Consider the following 19,159-nt stretch of genomic DNA (forward strand, 5'->3'; position numbering starts at 1 on the left):
AAAGTATATTTTTAAAGCATAAATAAAACATGACACACCCTGCCACACACAAATTTTAAACCAAATGAGAAAGAATTAGGATCCACCACACAAACACAACAATACATAGCACACTAGTAAGAGGAAGATGGCTCTGGTGTTTATACACATAAACTCACAGGCTACAATACATCCAAACAGAAAGAATACATTTCACTAAGAGGGAGTTATCCATTCTGGTCACACAAGCCAACTCCAAAAATACATAGAGGCAACATCAAAAACATGGGTGCTGCCCATCTGGAGAGACATCATTTTCTTCTTTTTCTCCCCGCCTGAGGCTGTTCTTCTTTGGAAGGTCTGCGGAGCGACCTTCGTTGGGCCTGCCCAGTGGGCTGTTCTTCCTGGGCAGGGGCAGGGGAGGGAGCCGATGTGGGTGGCTCTCTGCCACTGTGAGCAAGGGAGACAGCGATGGCCTGGAGCCCTTGCAAGATGTTATTTGCAAGGGTTTGGAATGAGGAGGCAAGTTGTTCTTGGCCCTGCCTGATCTCTGCCAGACCTTGGCAGAGTTGAGCAACACCTTGCTCAACACAGGTTCGGTGCTCAGTGAGCCGGACAGCTATCTGGCTTACCTCCCGGATGACCCCGTCTTGAAACCGATTTAGGCTCTCACCATACCTAGCGATTTCAAGCAGGATCTCCGGGATAGCAGAGGGTTGGGTGGGGGGGGCCAGTAGGAACCTGCAGAGGTGGGATTTGTTGTCCCACACTGCCAGACTCACTAGGTCCCTCCACCTCAGCCTCAACCACATAACCGTCCTGTGACTCAAACGGATCACCCCCCTGTGCTGTGTTTTGTGGCAAGCAAATAGAAGAATGTGTGGGAAAAAAGTAGGATACAAAATTAGTTTATTATTATAAATACTGTCAAAATTACAGACAACTAAATGTGTAAACTTACCTTCCAAGTCATGTCCCGTCAGGATCTCAGGCAGGTCCGTGTCCATATGAGACACCCCTTGGCCCTCCTCATAACTGACACAGGGCATCGCCATCTCCTCCAAGTCAGTATACTCCACAGCGACAGGTGCTCCTCCACCTGTAGCCCTTGAGGCATTCCACTCCGCAGCCCTCTTTGCCTTCAGGCGGGATTTGAAGTCGGCCCACCTACATATGTATTGTGAAAGAGGGACAAAGTAGAGTCTTATTATTTGTCTAAGCTAATATATAGGACACGTGTTCTGCTTGTGTTTGCTAGACATAACATCACATGTAACTACATTTTTTAGTCAACTTAGCACAGAAAAAGGACTGTCAATATGCACTTACCGTCGTCTCACTTCCTGTGATGTTCTGACGACAGAGCCAACTTCATTCACAGATTTTGTGATGTCTCTCCAGATTCGTTCTTTTGAAGCAGCCCCCATGTTTTTTGGCCCTCTATGGATTTTGGACATGGCCTGCGTGACCAAGACACGCAACTCCCTCTTAGTGAATGCAGGCTGTCTTTTCTTCCGTCTGGAGGTAGCCTGTGAGGTTTCTTCTTGTTGGTCATCACCATCTTCCTCCTCACTAGCAGCTTCTGTCTGTTGTGTTTGTGTGGCTAAAGCCAATTCTCCCTCAGTTTGGTCACTTTGTGTGTGTGGCAGGGTATCCCCAGTCAATTGTTGTGGTTCAGAAGCAGACATTTGCAGAGTACTAGGTCCTGCCTCTTCAACATCCGCAGAGGCGGATTCCAACATGCGCCTCTGGCAATCTAGGCGTCTTTTCCGCAATGCCATCTCCTGCTCTGCAATGCGGTCCATCTCTGCTGCGATTTGCTCACGAGAAGCCATGTTTGTGATGACGTGTGTACGCCGAGGTGTGTGCTTATATACCTACGTGCGTATCGTTAATTCACACAGGTGTACACTGTTAATCTGATTAATGATTGCACTGCTTATTTAAGGGCCTACTTTGCACGCTGTGAGTGTAGGTAGTTTGGAGTTTCACTTGAGTTTGTTGGCTTGTGCGTGAAGGTGCTATAGGAATTTTCAGAGTGAGTAATTGTCAAGCATACATTTGTCCTTTCGTTTGCGTTTAGAATATAGTCAGTGTAGCATTTTGTCTGCGAATTTTCGTTTGTGAGTATTCTGGAATTCGTCTTGTTGTTCATTTTTTTATTTCAAAGTGTTTATTTTATGTTGATTGTTTGTTATTCTTTTTTACACATATATATTTAGCTAGTCCATTTTTGCAAATAAACCTGTGCTTCATTGCTTTTACTGACATTTTTGTTCTCTTGTAGGAGTTTTTTTTTGGGTGACGTAACCCTAGTTGATTTTGTTTCTTTGGTGTGCTGTATAACACAAAGAGTTCCTTTCTTTATTTTGGATCAGGTAAGTTCCCTGGGCCTGTGTTGGTGCCTGTTTGTGTTTGTTCAAAGTGTTTTGATTATGTTTGTTTTCCATCTTGATAATAAATGTTATGTTTTGTACCGGGATTGATCAGCAAAGTAGTGTTGTTCTTGGCTGGGCTAGCTACTAAAGGGCTAACTTTTTTTTTTTTTATTTTAAATTTTTTTAACCAATTATTCTTAATTTTGTAGTAGTTGTTTGTGATGTGTTTGATGTTCTGTTTTTTTAAATAATAGTATTTTTAACAATTACAATTTAACATATGTAGCTTTCATTATAATATTTTTTTTTTTTTTTATAATATTCTTTTTGGTCCTGAATTGAACCCAGAAAAAATGTCTTACGCTCCTGCAGTAAGTTGACACACCCTTTTTGTAATAATTTTTTGTTTGCATATTTTTTGGACTTTGTTTTTGTCTTATTCATTTTTTGTTTTTGTTTTTATAAAAGTGTGTGATGTCTATATTTATCGCAGCAGAAGCCCTACCTCCCCAACCCACGCCAGCACTCCCACCCCAACCGCCAGCCCCACAACCACAACCGGCTCCTCATCAACCAAGGCAACGGAGGCGTGCTAGGCCACCAATTTTCCGACCCCGTGTCCTACTTTTTGGGATGCCAGATGATGTGGTTGTACGTAGATACAGGCTGCCACCACATCTAATCCTAGACACTCTCTCCATAATAGAGAGTGATCTGGAGTCTGAAATTCGGTATCCTACAGCAATACCACCATTGACACAATTCCTTGCTGTGTTACATTTTTTGGCAACAGGGTCTTACCAGCATGTGGTTGGAGACCTGGTTGGCATGTCGCAGGGCCAGTTCAGTAAGGTCCTGCGGCGTGTCTGCCAGGCTTTCCTCAAGCGTGTGAAGCAATTTATTGCTATGCCTTTGGATGTTGGTGCCCTAGATGTGGTGAAGCGGCAATTTGCGGAAGGTGGTAGTCGCTTCCCACATGTTATTGGGGTTGTGGATGGCACACATGTAGCTATTCAGCCACCAAAACATAATGAAGAAATTTATAGAAACAGGAAACTGTTTCATTCTCTGAATGTAATGGTTGTTTGTGGGCCATCCCTCCAGATCCTTTCCCTGAACGCAAAGTTTACTGGAAGTTCCCATGATGCGTATGTCATTAGACAATCAGGGATATGGCACAGATTAAGATCAAGTCAACGAGCAGACATGTGGTTATTGGGTGAGTTGTTGCACATATTTTGTTCAAAATTTTGTATATTTTTCCAAATTGACTATTTCTAATTTTTTTTTTTGCCTCAAATAGGAGACCGTGGATATCCTTGCACCCCCTGGCTCATGACTCCTTACCGTAATCCCAGGCCAGGACCACAGACGGCATTTAACTCCGCGCTTACTGCCACTAGGCAGCTGGTGGAGCGCACAATTGGGGTCCTTAAAGGGCGGTTTCGTGTGCTCCACCGCACTGGTGGCGACATCATGTATTCGCCGGAGATGGCAAGTAAAATAGTGGTCCTGTGCGCTATACTCCACAATATCGCGGTAAGGAGTAGCGTAGAGCTTCCTCAGACAGAGGAATTGCCTGATGAGGAGCCAGGGGTTGTCCGACACTTCGGTGGGGGGAGTGTTACAAGGAGGGGGAGCCAAGTCAGGGCAAGCATTGTTGCTGAATTTTTCAGGTATAGTGTTTTTTTTTACTCTATTGTTACCAAAATAAAAGCACAGTATGCATCATTTTGTATTTAAATGTAGAAATTGTGTTTGCTATTGTAAGGTCATTGTGTAATGCTTTTTGTGTGTTTGAATCTGTTTTTTTTTTATCTTCAAAAAACAATAACACGTTAAGCTGACAATTTAATTTTGTGGCAAACAATACTGTGATGTTGCTAAATAGTGTCCTTATTTTTTTACTATTCTAACATCATGATTATTTAAACAAAAACACAAACAAATGAAACTGAATGTTGCCCACTTTGTGAATGTCCAGCTGAAAGACCACACAAACTGAGGTGAGTACTCAGATATGTTTATAAATTGATCTAAAACTGTGTGTGTGTCTGTGTCTGTGTTTTTTTTGTTTTAAAATTTATGGTTGTGTTTTGCTTAAAATTTGCTTATGCGAATGCGTAGTTCCGCTCGTGCGAAATAACACTCTGCTCTTCACAGCATTGCAAAGATCAATAAAGTTATTATAAATGACATATGACAGCATAGATTGTGGACCAATCACATGCTAACAGACATTATAAATATATGCCCAAATAAGGAAAACGCCATTGCCATGATGCGTGCGGCACCTTTCACCAGGCGGGAGCTCCGCGTCCTGGTTGCGGTGATGGACCGCCGCGTAGGCCGCGTTGGGCGATTCATCCCCAATCGTGTTAAGCGCGAGGCCTACGCGGAGGTCCGTCGCCTGCTGCGGTCTCGCGTCCGCAGCAGGCGGACCATCATCCAGTTAGAGCGGAGATGGAGTGATCTCCGAAGGAGGACTCCAGAGCTGTTGGCGGAGATCCGCCAGCAAATCCGCACTATGCATGCACGCAGTAAGTAACATTACATAAGATTATTAGCATAAATTGTGCAAATTTTCACTAAGTGGTAGGCTAATTGCAACACTGAGTGAACATTTTGAAAAAATAGGACAGTGTGTGTGGTTAGGGCAAACATTACTGACTGTAGCAAAGTGTCCCTAAACAAGTGCATGTTTTACATAATTAGTAACCAGGCAGGAAACTGTACCAAAAAACTTGATCAGTGCTGTCTATATAATAAGGTAGCTTGAATAGTGATCTGGTGATGTTGGCTAGACAAATCAATATGTCTCAATGGAATAGATACAGGAATGACCGACAAAATTTTTAAATTTCATAATTTTGTTTGCAGTGGGCAACATGAAGAGGTTTGAATAATTATTTTTTAAAAATTCTTACAAAAACTTTCTTTTACATGGAACCGAACAGTGAAAATTACAATTGATTAGTATGTAATTTAACATGCAAATTGAAATATATTTTACCAATCATTCTAGGACGACCACAACGGCAAGCACCACATGATGCACCAGCTCAGCACCCTTCCCCTTCTCACTCCCCCTCCACTTCCCAGTCCCCCTCCCCTTCTCACTCCCCCTCCCCTTCTCACTCCCCCTCCCCTTCTCACTCCCCCTCCCCTTCTCACTCCCCCTCAGCTTCCCAATCCCCCTCAGCTTCCCAATCACCCTCAGCTTCACAATCCACCTCAGCTTCCCAGTCACCCTCAGCTTCACAATCCACCTCAGCTTCCCAGTCACCCTCAGCTTCCCAGGACCCCTCAGCTTCCCAGGCCCACTCCACTTTCCACTCCCCTTCTCAGCCAACCTCTCCTTCTCTTTCTGTGACCCCTTCTCCTCCTTCCCATACCCCTTCTCCTTCTACTTCCAACTCACCTTCTCAGCCCCCCTCACCCTCTATTGGCCTAACATTTTCACCGCCCCCCTCGCCCTCTCAATCAGACCCACCCTCTGAAATTACATCCCCAATCCAACCTCCTTCCCCCATCCAGCCTCCTTCCCCCATCCAGCCTCCTTCCCCAATCCCTCCTCCTTCCCCCATCCAGCCGCCTTCCCCCATCCAGCCGCCATCCCCACCCAGTGAATGGGCAGAGGAAGCCCCTGAAGACAGTTCAGGGAGTCTTCATGTTGCCGAGGAAAGTAAGTGTTTTAACATTTTGTTAAAAATGATTACCTACTTACACTTACAATGACAAAACATGCAGTGTTGTACTGTTGGAATTCTTGTACCAAGGAAAATTAATTGTGTTTTTCTTCATGGTGTACATGTTGCATTTACATTTATTTGAGTGTCATTATATGTCCAATGTTTATGTGTGCCATGTTTTGTGTGTCCACTCTAGGTTGACACTCATTAGGTCAACAGGGTTGGCAGGACAACAGGGTTTATATGTGTTAGGTTTTCTGGGAAACAGTTAGACCTGAGTGGAGTTTAGTATGTTGTTGTTCTTTTACACTTGTGCCTGTGTATTCTTAATATTTACACTTACAAATCACATGCTTCACTTTGTTAGGCAGCCTAACGACCCAATGATTTGTGGTGTGAAAGTTACACTCACAAAATGATTATTGGATAAAGTCAAACCTGTTTGACCTTATTTAGTAAGGGCAGCTTTCATGGAGTGTGGGCATGCTAGGATATGTTATCCTTCTGAAGATGTTGATATGCAGTGTGATGATGCAGGACCAACACCCTAAAAAAAAAAAAACAATAAAAAAAAACCCAAATGGGAATGAATGCCAACATGGTGTAACATTGACGAAGATGGTAGTTATCTTTAACATGGGATGTCGGCCATAGCAACCAATAAGATTATACTTTAAAAATTGGGAACCACTTCTACAATATAATATTCATATTTTTGCTTGTTTGCTATGGGCAACGTTCCATCTTAAATATAACTCACATAGTAGTAAATGTAACCCATGGTCTGGAACACTTTAAAATCTTAAAAAAAGGCTGAGCAGGCTTGTGTGTTGTTCTGCTAATGATTGTACCATAAAACAGGCAGGATGTAGTAACTTTGCCATTAAAGCAGGCCTGTCCAAACTGCGGCCCTACAACTGTTGAGAAACTACACATCCCAGCATGCCCTGACACAGCTTTGGCATTCCCTGACCACAAAACTGTGTCAAGGCATGCTGGTATATGTAGTTTCACAACAGCTGGAGTCCAGCAGTTTGGACATGCCTGCATTTAAGTGTGCTTTGCGCCTTGCTTGGATAATAAGTAATGTAATTAAGTTATTAATGTTTGTGTTGCATCTTAATTTCAGATGTTGCAGTTGGAGATCCTACAAGTTTTGGAGGCATTCTTTACACCATGCGCCAACACCTGCAAGGATTAATGCATTGTGTTGAAAATTTGCAAAAATTTGCATGATTTTGTTTATTTTAAGAAAAAAAAAACTGATTTATTTTAAAAAATAAAATAAAAAAAGTTGATTAAAGTTAACCGGGTGTTGTGTTTATTAATGCAAAAAAGGATTGGCAGGCAGAAATTGTTTGCAAAAAACATTACACACATCTTACGTTAGATTATTAACCACAAAAACAGGAGATTATTGTGTTAAGAAACATGTAAACACCTTCATTCACAAACAACACCTTTAAAAACAAACAAAGGAAAAAAAAAAAAAAATACACTTTTACATGTTGATGGGCAATTATGGCAACAAAGTGTTAATCTGGTTTGTTTTGCAGACTTAATTGTTTAGGAACATTATCAATCATTACACTAATTGGATTCGTTATTGAAAAGGGCTTGTTGACTTTAAAAGGAATGGTGTAATTTCACTTAATAGCTTTAAAAAACATTTTTGAGCGTTTTTCCTTAAAAGTGTGCACTTTTACGGTAAAATGTGTAAATCTACTAAAACTTAGTATTTTTACGATTAAGTATGTGTTATTGCGATGGATTCGCAATGCTGCGATGGTTTCGCATTACTGCGATGTCATTTGGCGTACGCCCACTTTGTGTAATACTGCGTACGAATGTGCAAAAATACGTTGGGGGCGGAGGTTCGCATATTTACTACATTAACGCAACTTTGCGAATATGTTGTGCGACCGAAAAACTTAGCGATCAACTCGGAATGAGGGCCATGGTGCGGATCGCCAGCCAATCAGGAGCCGGCGCGCAAGCTCTGATTGGCTGACGGCCAGCACCATATTAATATGCACCACCACCAAGCGAGCTACTGATGAAGCTGTGCCAAGCTACCGTCACGAGCGACGGGTCAGAGAAAGCACCATAAAGGTAAGGTGCATATGGAATGTAAATTAATGTTCCAAGAGTAAAAAGAAATGGGAGCGTGTCACGTTGACAAGCCCCATTTTAACTGGCCATGCCCTTTTGTGGCACACGGCCACGCCCAGATTTTTTGACGATGCGAACAGTACCACTAAGACGTTTTTTTCTACTTGCACCACTGGGGGGAAGCAATGCTCCTGATACCTGTAGTTATTGCAGTAATGTTCAGGCCGCTAGCGGGTGCGTGCGTATACACACCCCTTTGACTTTTAGCATATCAATCAATGGATTTTGGGCCTAACTCAGACCTGATTGCAAAAGGAAAATCTTTCTCTAATGGGCAAACCCATGCTGCACTGCAGGTGGGGCAGCTATAACATGTGCAGAGAGAGTTAAGGGTCCTATACACTAATGCCCGATTTCAGCCAATTTTAGGGCATTCGGGCCGATATATCGGGTGAAATTGGGCATTTTGGAGGTGTTTCCGATCCTATGCGCTTTCCCATGAGTGTCGGATGGGATCCCCTAGGTCGCTAGTGCTGCACTCGTGATATATCGTAATCGCCTGGAATCGTATGGAAAAAGGTGTGTTTTTTTATGTCTGCGATATATCGCCTGCAATATATCATAGGAAGTTTGACTGGCATTCTCAGGACACTCCCGGCAGCAGCATCAGCAGCAGCAGCGACACAGCAGGAGAGCTCATCAGATAAATCCAACCAAATCGGATATTTTATTGGCCCAGGTATGTATTTCCACACTGACCACCAATCACTGTTCACCTATCACACTGACCACCAATGTAATCACACTGACCACCAATGTATTATAAATTATTGTTCACATTTTATTTATTTGTGTGTGCCCAAAGTCATTTTTACCCCCCAAAGCCATGTGTTTTCACCGCCACTGCACCCCCATGCTGCACCTTGTGTTTATGTGTGCCCAAAGTGATTTTTACACGATAAAGCCATGTATTTTCACCGCCACTATACCCCAATGCTGCACCTTGTGTTTCTGTGTCCCCAAAGTAATTTTAACCCCCAAATGACCATGTGTTTTTACCCCAATGCTGTACCATGTGTTTCTGTGTGCCCAAAGTGATTTTTACCCCCTAAAGTCATGTGTTTTCACCGCCACTGTACCCTAATGCTGCACCTTGTGTTTCTGTGTCCCCAAAGTCATTTTAACCCCCAAATAGCCATGTGTTTTCACCGCCACTATACCCCAATGCTGTACCATTGATGCTTGTGTAATGAGGAAAGTATTTTTTTTTTAATTTAAAAAACACATATTATACAAATTTAAACACCATTTAACCAAAAAAACATTTAACCATATAACCATTTAACCATATACCTTAAATAAAACCATTTGTAAAACACAAAATATAACCGTTTGTGCACCACTTTTTTTCATTATAGATATGTCTCTAGATTCAGACATTGACTTCATCACCGGCCTACTAGAAATGTACTGTGGATTGGAGTGTTTATGGAAGATCAAAGCCAAGGGCTATTCTGATAAAGTGCGACGGAATTCGGCCTTGGAGGAGTTAGTGGAGTACTGCAGGCCCTTTGTATCCGGTGCTAACAAAGAGTGGGTCAAGAAAAAGATCCAGAACCTGCGTATGGTGTTCCTCAAAGAACACAAAAAAATGGAACAGTCTAAAAGGTCTGGAGCAGGTTCTTCCCAGACTTACACCCCATGCTGGAGTTTGTCCTGGACCAGGAGGCTACCTGGACAGGTTTCACCTCCCTTCCTCGGACCGCCACACCAGAGCCTGAAGACGGTGACCTATCTCTATCGGCATCTGTAAGTATATTTTTTTAATACGTTTTTAAGTTTTTACAAGTTCCACCATCAGTTCAACACGGTACACTAATTAAATGTGGGCCTCTTGCCAATAGACTGCACCTACCCCATTAAAATAGGCCAGGTACTTGTCCCTGACCTGTTTTGCCTGTAAACTCGCTCTAAAATGGTTTTGCTGTGCAAATAGTTATGCAGGACACAGCATGCAGTCACCACCCAATCTATCTTCTCCACCTGCAAATTGATAGCTGTTAGGAATTTGCGGAAGCGGTTAGACAGGATGCCAAAAGTGTTCTCTACAATTCGTTGTGCCCGGGATAGCCTATAATTGTAGATCCGCTTCTCCCTTGTCAAGTGCCTTTGGGGGTACGGCTTCATAATGTTCTCGTGGAGTGCGAATGCCTCATCAGCCACAAAAACAAAATTGAGGCCATGCTGGGTTTGCTCCTTAGATGGCAAGTTCAGGGTCTTTGTGGTGAGCCGCTCGTAGAAGGTGGTATTCTTCAGCGACCCACCGTCTGATGCACGTCCATTTTTGCCAATGTCAATGAAGATTAATTCATAGTTGGCATTCACCACTGCCATCAGCACAATGCTGAAATACTCTTTATAATTATAATAAAGGGATCAGCTGTTTGCAGGAGGGTTTATGCGGATGTGCATGCCATCTATCGCTCCCCCACAGTTGGGGAACTGCCAGGTGGTGGCAAACTCCTCTGTCACGGCTTGCCATTCTGATGTACTTGCAGGGAGCTATAAAAAAATAGAAATAAAAAATAAAAACATGTATTTCAACAGTGTATTTTTTTAAAATCTACTACAGATTGGAAGTGTGGAAATTCCCGCCACCCCAGACCTTAGCATCATCCAGGATATGGAGGAATCCTAGCCCCAAGTTCCTACCCCTGAAACACCTGCTACCCGATACCTCTGCAGCATCGGCTCTTCCATCACGCCCCCGGAAGAGAAGCCAAAAAAAACAGAACACCACCCAAGAGGCCAAAGACCTCATATGCGAGGAAATAAAGTCAAGGCTTGCCCAGCCCCCCCGACCACTACTTCAAATTTGGGGAATTTATGGCATCTGCAATGCGAAACCTACTCCCGGGTCAAGCGGAGCAGATTCAGCGTCTCAATTTAAAGATGCTGAACAAAGCCCGAAAAACCAAACTCCATGATGATGTCGTACTATTCGACCGCCGTCCTCTCACTCTTCCTCCCACCCAATTCCATCCTATTCCGCCCACCCAACCCAATCTCATTCCGCCCATCCAGCCACAGCCTACTCCTCCACCCACCTGCTCCTCAGCCATATACTCTGCTATGCTGGAGGCAGAGGATATGCCCCAGTTTGAAGATTTGTAGGCATCTTATAATTCCCAATAAATATGGAGCAGTATAGGCTATATGGTGTTTTGGGCAGGATACACGCATGCTGTAGGTGCAAAATAATGGGGCCGGGACCATTCATTCAGCACTTTACAGCATGTGTGTATTCTCCCAATCCAATCTGTGCCCAAAACACCATATAGCCTCCATCTCAAAGTACCACACCATATTTATTGGGAATTTGAACATTGTTAAGGGTCTTGTTTTATAGTTATTAATTCCCAATAAATATGGTGCGGTATAGGCTATATGGTGTTTTGGGCCCAGATTTTTGGGGTAGGATGCACGCATGCTGCAGGTACATAATAATGGGGCGGGACCATCCATTCTGCACTTTACAGCATGTATATATATATATGCTCCCTGCAGTGACCCCCTTGCCTATTTTAAAAAGCTAAGTCCTTACCTTTACATTTTTTACTTAATCTTTTACCTGTGTGTTTTAAAATTTCTTTATCTGGAAATTTTATGTATTTTATTTATATGTGCTATTAAACTGTTTGTTCAAATTTTATATTTTTTGGCTTATAAATCTTAGATTTCAGTACACTCACACAACATTGGTCGCCGGTACCCTTATCCCCCCACTGTATATCTCTTTGGCAGCACTGTACTAGCGTTGCAATCTTAAGGGGTGGCAGACGCCTATAACAAGGATTGTTGTGTTTTTAGTATCTTTTAACTAATTTATATTCAAATCATTTATTACTGAGGTCATACCCCACAAGTGGCGCCGTATCATCCTTTGCAATATATATATATATATATATATATATATACATGCAGAAAATGGCACAGCACTCCAAGGCGACTTTGAAATGAATCACTCAGTCAGCAGGGATACAGCAACGTTTCAATGTATTAACATTTTCCTCAGGCTTAACAGATATAAAGACATTACTTACATATATAGTAGACTCTCACCCGGTGCAGAACGCCGTCCTTCCGGAAACGGGACAAACACCCGCCCAGCGGCGTGAACGTCAAAAATGACGTCATCCATGTGCTCCCCATCACCATGGTAACCCGATGCACTGCAATTGAACACAGTTTAGCTACAATAGTACACAATGATAGTCCAATATGAACGATCGTGAACCATATATAAGACCAATGCGTATAGAAAAATATATGCATAATTAGTATAATATTAAGATATCTTCAATCTACAGAAAAGAATCTTATTTATCTAAAATAACTGAGAGTTAGATATTCATTTAAACCTCGTGGAGCCACAGTGTCCAATCTCTGGATCCACTGGGCTTCCCTCTGTAGCAATTTTAACCCTCTGTTACCACCTCTTAATGAAGGTGGGATATGGTCGATCATTCTGTATCTGACCGTGGTTAACGGATGGCGTGCCATACTAAAGTGGCGTGCGACAGGCTGCTCACTTTTACCCGTATTTATGGCTGCCTTGATGGCCGACCTATGGGCTGCCATGCGTTCCTTGAATGTTCTTTCGGTTTTACCGATATATGACAGCCCACAGGGGCATATCAATTGGTACACCACATACCTGGACCCACAAGTGAGTCTATGTTGGATGTGGTAGGTTTTACCTGTGTGTGGATGTTGGAATTTGTCACCTGGTATTAAAAACTGGCATGTCGTACAGGTACATCTATAACATCCCTTTCTCATGCCATAAAAAATGGATTGGGGCCTCGGATCATATACATCTGTTCTGACTAAGATGTCATGTAAATTTCTGATCCAGCAAAAGCAGCGGAGCAAATTGACCACATGTCTGATAAATTTAAAAATCGTGGTTACCATCCTACAGTGCTCAAGGCAGCTAAAACTAAGGCCTTGGCATTGGATAGACACCAACTTCTATACCCCCAGAATAATTCAGCATCTGAGTCTTGTATCCCTTGGGTACAAGAATTCAATGCAGTAAGTGAAACTATTAAATCTTCAGTAAAAAAACACTGGGATATTATACAGTCAGATCCTGATTTGAAGTTGTCTGAGTCCAGAATTATGCCCTGCTATAAAAGAACAAGAAATTTACATGACATCTTAGTCAGAACAGATGTATATGATCCGAGGCCCCAATCCATTTTTTATGGCATGAGAAAGGGATGTTATAGATGTACCTGTACGACATGCCAGTTTTTAATACCAGGTGACAAATTCCAACATCCACACACAGGTAAAACCTACCACATCCAACATAGACTCACTTGTGGGTCCAGGTATGTGGTGTACCAATTGATATGCCCCTGTGGGCTGTCATATATCGGTAAAACCGAAAGAACATTCAAGGAACGCATGGCAGCCCATAGGTCGGCCATCAAGGCAGCCATAAATACGGGTAAAAGTGAGCAGCCTGTCGCACGCCACTTTAGTATGGCACGCCATCCGTTAACCACGGTCAGATACAGAATGATCGACCACATCCCACCTTCATTAAGAGGTGGTAACAGAGGGTTAAAATTGCTACAGAGGGAAGCCCAGTGGATCCAGAGATTGGACACTGTGGCTCCACGAGGTTTAAATGAATATCTAACTCTCAGTTATTTTAGATAAATAAGATTCTTTTCTGTAGATTGAAGATATCTTAATATTATACTAATTATGCATATATTTTTCTATACGCATTGGTCTTATATATGGTTCACGATCGTTCATATTGGACTATCATTGTGTACTATTGTAGCTAAACTGTGTTCAATTGCAGTGCATCGGGTTACCATGGTGATGGGGAGCACATGGATGACGTCATTTTTGACGTTCACGCCGCTGGGCGGGTGTTTGTCCCGTTTCCGGAAGGACGGCGTTCTGCACCGGGTGAGAGTCTACTATATATGTAAGTAATGTCTTTATATCTGTTAAGCCTGAGGAAAATGTTAATACATTGAAACGTTGCTGTATCCCTGCTGACTGAGTGATTCATTTCAAAGTCGCCTTGGAGTGCTGTGCCATTTTCTGCATGTACATACGCCTTACTGCACAGGCACCCGGCGCTCAGCTGTAAAGTGCTTATGGGAGAGCCGGTACCCTCTATGTGTTTATATATATATATATATATTAGTGATGTGCGGTTTCGGTTTCTCGGAAACCGAACCCCCCCGAACTTCACCCTTTTTACACGGGTCCGAGCCATACTCGGATTCTCCCGTATGGCTCGGTTAACCCGAGCGCGCACGAACGTCATCATCCCGTTGTCGGATTCTCGCGAGATTCGGATTCTATATAAGCAGCCACGCGTCGCCGCCATTTTTACTCGTGCATTTGAAATGTTAGGGAGAGGACGTGGCTGGCGTCCTCTCCGTTATTGTTGAACTTGATTGTGCATTATTGCTTAATTGTGGGGAGGGCTGGGGAGCAGCTGTATAATATAGGAGGAGTACAGTGCAGAGTTTTGCTGATCAGTGACCACCAGTTATCCGTTCTCTGCCTGAAAAAAACGCTCCATATCTGTTCTCAGTGTGCTGCATATATCTGTGCTCACACTGCTTAATTGTGGGGACTGGGGAGCAGCTGTATTATATAGCAGGAGTACAGTGCAGAGTTTTGCTGACAGTGACCACTAGTATACGTTGTCTGCCAGAAAAACACTCCATATCTGTGCTCAGTGTGCTGCTTTATTGTGGGGACTGGGGACCACCAGTATAATATTATATAGGAGGAGTACAGTGCAGAGTTTTGCTGACCAGTGACCACCAGTATATAATATATAGCATTACGGTACAGTAGGCCACTGCTGTACCTACCTCTGTGTCGTCATTAAGTATACTATCCATCTAGATTCTATACCTGTGGTGCATTTCAGTTGTGCAGTTTGCTGACACAGTGACCACCAGTATATATAGCAGTACGGTACGGAAGGCCACTGCTGTACCTACCTCTGTGTCGTCATTAAGTATACTATCCATCTACATTCTATACCTGTGGTGAATTTTAGTTTGCAGTTTGCTGACACAGTGACCACCAGTATACTATATATAGCAGTACGGTACGGAAGGCCTCTGCTGTACCTACCTCTGTGTCGTCATTAAGTATACTATCCATCTACATTCTATACCTGTGGTGCATTTTAGTTTTGCAGTTTGCTGACACAGTGACCACCAGTATACTATATATAGCAGTACGGAACGGAAGGCCACTGCTGTACCTACCTCTGTGTCATCATTAAGTATACTATCCATCTACATTCTATACCTGTGGTGCATTTTAGTTTTGCAGTTTGCTGACACAGTGACCACCAGTATATATAGCAGTACGGTACGGAAGGCCACTGCTCTACCTACCTCTGTGTCGTCAAGTATACTATCCATCCATACCTGTGGTGCATTTCAGTTGTGCGCAGTATATATAGTAGTAGGCCATTACTATTGATATTGGCATATAATTCCACACATTAAAAAATGGAGAACAAAAATGTGGAGGGTAAAATAGGGAAAGCTCAAGATCCACTTCCACCTCGTGCTGAAGCTGCTGCCACTAGTCATGGCCGAGACGATGAAATGCCATCAACGTCGTCTGCCAAGGCCGATGCCCAATGTCATAGTAGAGAGCATGTAAAATCCAAAAAACAAAAGTTCAGTAAAATTACCCATAAATCAAAATTGAAAGCATCTGATGAGAAGCGTAAACTTGCCAATATGCCATTTACGACACGGAGTGGCAAGGAACGGCTGAGGCCCTGGCCTATGTTCATGGCTAGTGGTTCAGATTCACATGAGGATGGAAGCACTCATCCTCTCGCTAGAAAAATGAAAAGACTTAAGCTGGCAAAAGCACAGAACTGTGCGTTCTTCTAAATCACAAATCCCCAAGGAGAGTCCAATTGTGTCGGTTGCGATGCCTGACCTTCCCAACACTGGACGGGAAGAGCTTGCGCCTTCCACCAATTGCACGCCCCCTGCAAGTGCTGGAAGGAGCACCCGCAGTCCAGTTCCTGATAGTCAAATTGAAGATGTCACTGTTGAAGTACACCAGGATGAGGATATGGGTATTGCTGGCGTTGGGGAGGAAATTGACAAGGAGGATTCTGATGCTGAGGTGGTTTGTTTAAATCAGGCACCCGGGGAGACACCTGTTGTCCGTGAGACGAATATGGCCATTGACATGCCTGGTCAAAATACAAAAAAAATCAGCTCTTCGGTGTGGAATTATTTCAACACAAATGCGGACAACAGGTGTCAAGCCGTGTGTTGCCTTTGTCAAGCTGTAATAAGTAGGGGTAAGGACGTTAACCACCTCGGAACATCCTCCCTTATATGTCACCTGCAGCGCATTCATCATAAGTCAGTGACAAGTTCAAAAACTTTGGATGACAGTGGAAGCAGTCCACTGACCAGTAAATCCCTTCCTCTTGTAACCAAGCTCCTGCAAACCACACCACCAACTCCCTCAGTGTCAATTTCCTCTTACCCAGGAAAGCCAATAGTCCTGCAGGCCATGTCACTGGCAAGTCTGACGAGTCCTCTCCTGCCTGGGATTCCTCTGATGCATCCTTGAGTGTAACGCCTACTGCTGCTGGCGCTGCTGTTGTAGCTGCTGGGAGTCGATCGTTATCCCAGAGGGGAAGTCGGAAGACCACTTGTACTACTTCCAGTAAGCAATTGACTGTCCAACAGTCCTTTGCGAGGAAGATGAAATATCACAGTAGTCATCCTGCTGCAAAGCAGATAACTCAGGCCTTGGCAGCCTGGGCGGTGAGAAACGTGGTTCCGGTATCCACCGTTAATTCAGAGGCAACTAGAGACTTGATTGAGGTACTGTGTCCCCAATACCAAATACCATCTAGGTTCCATTTCTCTAGGCAGGCGATACCGAAAATGTACACAGACCTCAGAAAAAGAGTCACCAATGTCCTAAAAAATGCAGTTGCACCCAATGTCCACTTAACCACGGACATGTGGACAAGTGGAGCAGGGCAGACTCAGGACTATATGACTGTGACAGCCCACTGGGTAGATGTATTGCCTCCCGCACAGGGCCGGTTCTTGCCCTTGCGGCGCCCCGGGCAAAAGTTAGGGGCGTGGCTTAACATGGGGGCGTGGTCAGTCACGCCCCCCATTTGTAGCGCCGCTGAAAAAAAAAAGAAAAAAAAAAGTATACTTACTGTACCCCGCTCCTGTTTCCAGACCCTGCAGACCGGCGCCGCTCTTCTCCTCGGATCTATGGGAGAGACGTCAGTCATGACGTCTCTCCCATAGCACAGCATAAGCGCTAGAGGTCAATTATGACCCCTAGCGTCTATGCCACAATGCTGTGCGGTGCGCGATGACGTCATCGCGCACCGCACACCAAAGGTCCTCTCCATGAAGGGAAACTAGACGCTTAGCGTCTGATTCCCTTCAGAGCGGGGGAGGACCAGCGCCACGAAGGGAAACCAGACGCATAGCGTCTGGTTCCCTTCTCACAGCGGGAGGGGGGGCACAGCGGGGGGACACTGCTGGGGCGCACACTGACAGTGGAGGATCTTGCCATGGTGCGGCGCCCTCCGGAAGGCGGCGCCCCGGGCAAAAGTCCTGCTTGCCCGTGGCAAGATCCGCCACTGCTCCCGCAGCAAGAACAGCAGCGGCGGCACCAGTAGCAGCATCTCGCAAACGCCAACTCGTTCCTAGGCAGGCTACGCTTTGTATCACCGCTTTCCAGAAGAGGCACACAGCTGACAACCTCTTACGGAAAATGAGGAAGATCATCGCAGAATGGCTTACCCCAATTGGACTCTCCTGGGGATTTGTGACATCGGACAACGCCAGCAATATTTTGCGTGCATTACATCTGGGCAAATTCCAGCACGTCCCATGTTTTGCACATACATTGAATTTGGTGGTGCAGAATTATTTTAAAAATGACAGGGGCGTGCAAGAGATGCTGTCGGTGGCCCGAAGAATTGCGGGCCACTTTCGGCATTCAGCCACCGCGTACCGAAGACTGGAGCACCACCAAACAGTCCTGAACCTGCCCTGCCATCATCTGAAGCAAGAGGTGGTAACGAGGTGGAATTCAACCCTCTATATGCTTCAGAGGATGGAGGAGCAGCAAAAGGCCATTCAAGCCTATACATCTGGCCACGATATAGGCAAAGGAGGGGGAATGCACCTGACTCAAGCGCAGTGGAGAATGATTTAAACGTTGTGCAAGGTTCTGCAACCCTTTGAACTTGCCACACGTGAAGTCAGTTCAGACACTGCCAGCCTGAGTCAGGTCATTCCCCTCATCAGGCTTTTGCAGAAGAAGCTGGAGACATTGAAGGAGGAGCTAAAACAGAGCGATTCCGCTAGGCATGTGGGACTTGTGGATGGAGCCCTTAATTCGCTTAACCAGGATTCACGGGTGGTCAATCTGTTGAAATCAGAGCACTACATTTTGGCCACCGTGCTCGATCCTAGATTTAAAACCTACGTTGTATCTCTCTTTCCGGCAGACACAAGTCTGCAGAGGTTCAAAGACCTGCTGGTGAGAAAATTGTCAAGTCAAGCGGAACGTGACCCATCAACATCTACTCCTTCACATTCTCCCGCAACTGGGGGTGCGAGGAAAAGGCTAAGAATTCCGAGCCCACCCGCTGGCGGTGATGCAGGGCAGTCTGGAGCGAGTGCTGATATCTGGTCCGGACTGAAGGACCTGCCAACGATTACTGACATGTCGTCTACTGTCACTTCATATGATTCTCTCACCATTGAAAGAATGGTGGAGGATTATATGAGTGACCGCATCCAAGTAGGCACGTCAGACAGTCCGTACATATACTGGCAGGAAAAAGAGGCAATTTGGAGGCCCTTGCACAAACTGGCTTTATTCTACCTATGTTGCCCTCCCTCCAGTGTGTACTCC

General features: G+C 44.4%; 1 long non-coding RNA gene across 1 annotated transcript; it reads left to right on the forward strand.

Annotated features, from left to right (window-relative positions):
- The first annotated feature begins 3,835 nt into the window (after positions 1-3,835).
- On the forward strand, positions 3,836-5,774 carry LOC134970041 (uncharacterized). Its single transcript, XR_010189629.1, has 3 exons — positions 3,836-4,033; positions 4,342-4,363; positions 5,383-5,774. It is a non-coding gene; the product is annotated as an uncharacterized LOC134970041 (long non-coding RNA).
- Positions 5,775-19,159: the final 13,385 nt, after the last annotated feature.

This window comes from Pseudophryne corroboree, chromosome 11, assembly GCF_028390025.1.
Source record: "Pseudophryne corroboree isolate aPseCor3 chromosome 11, aPseCor3.hap2, whole genome shotgun sequence".
In the NCBI taxonomy this organism is placed as follows: Eukaryota; Metazoa; Chordata; class Amphibia; order Anura; family Myobatrachidae; genus Pseudophryne; species Pseudophryne corroboree.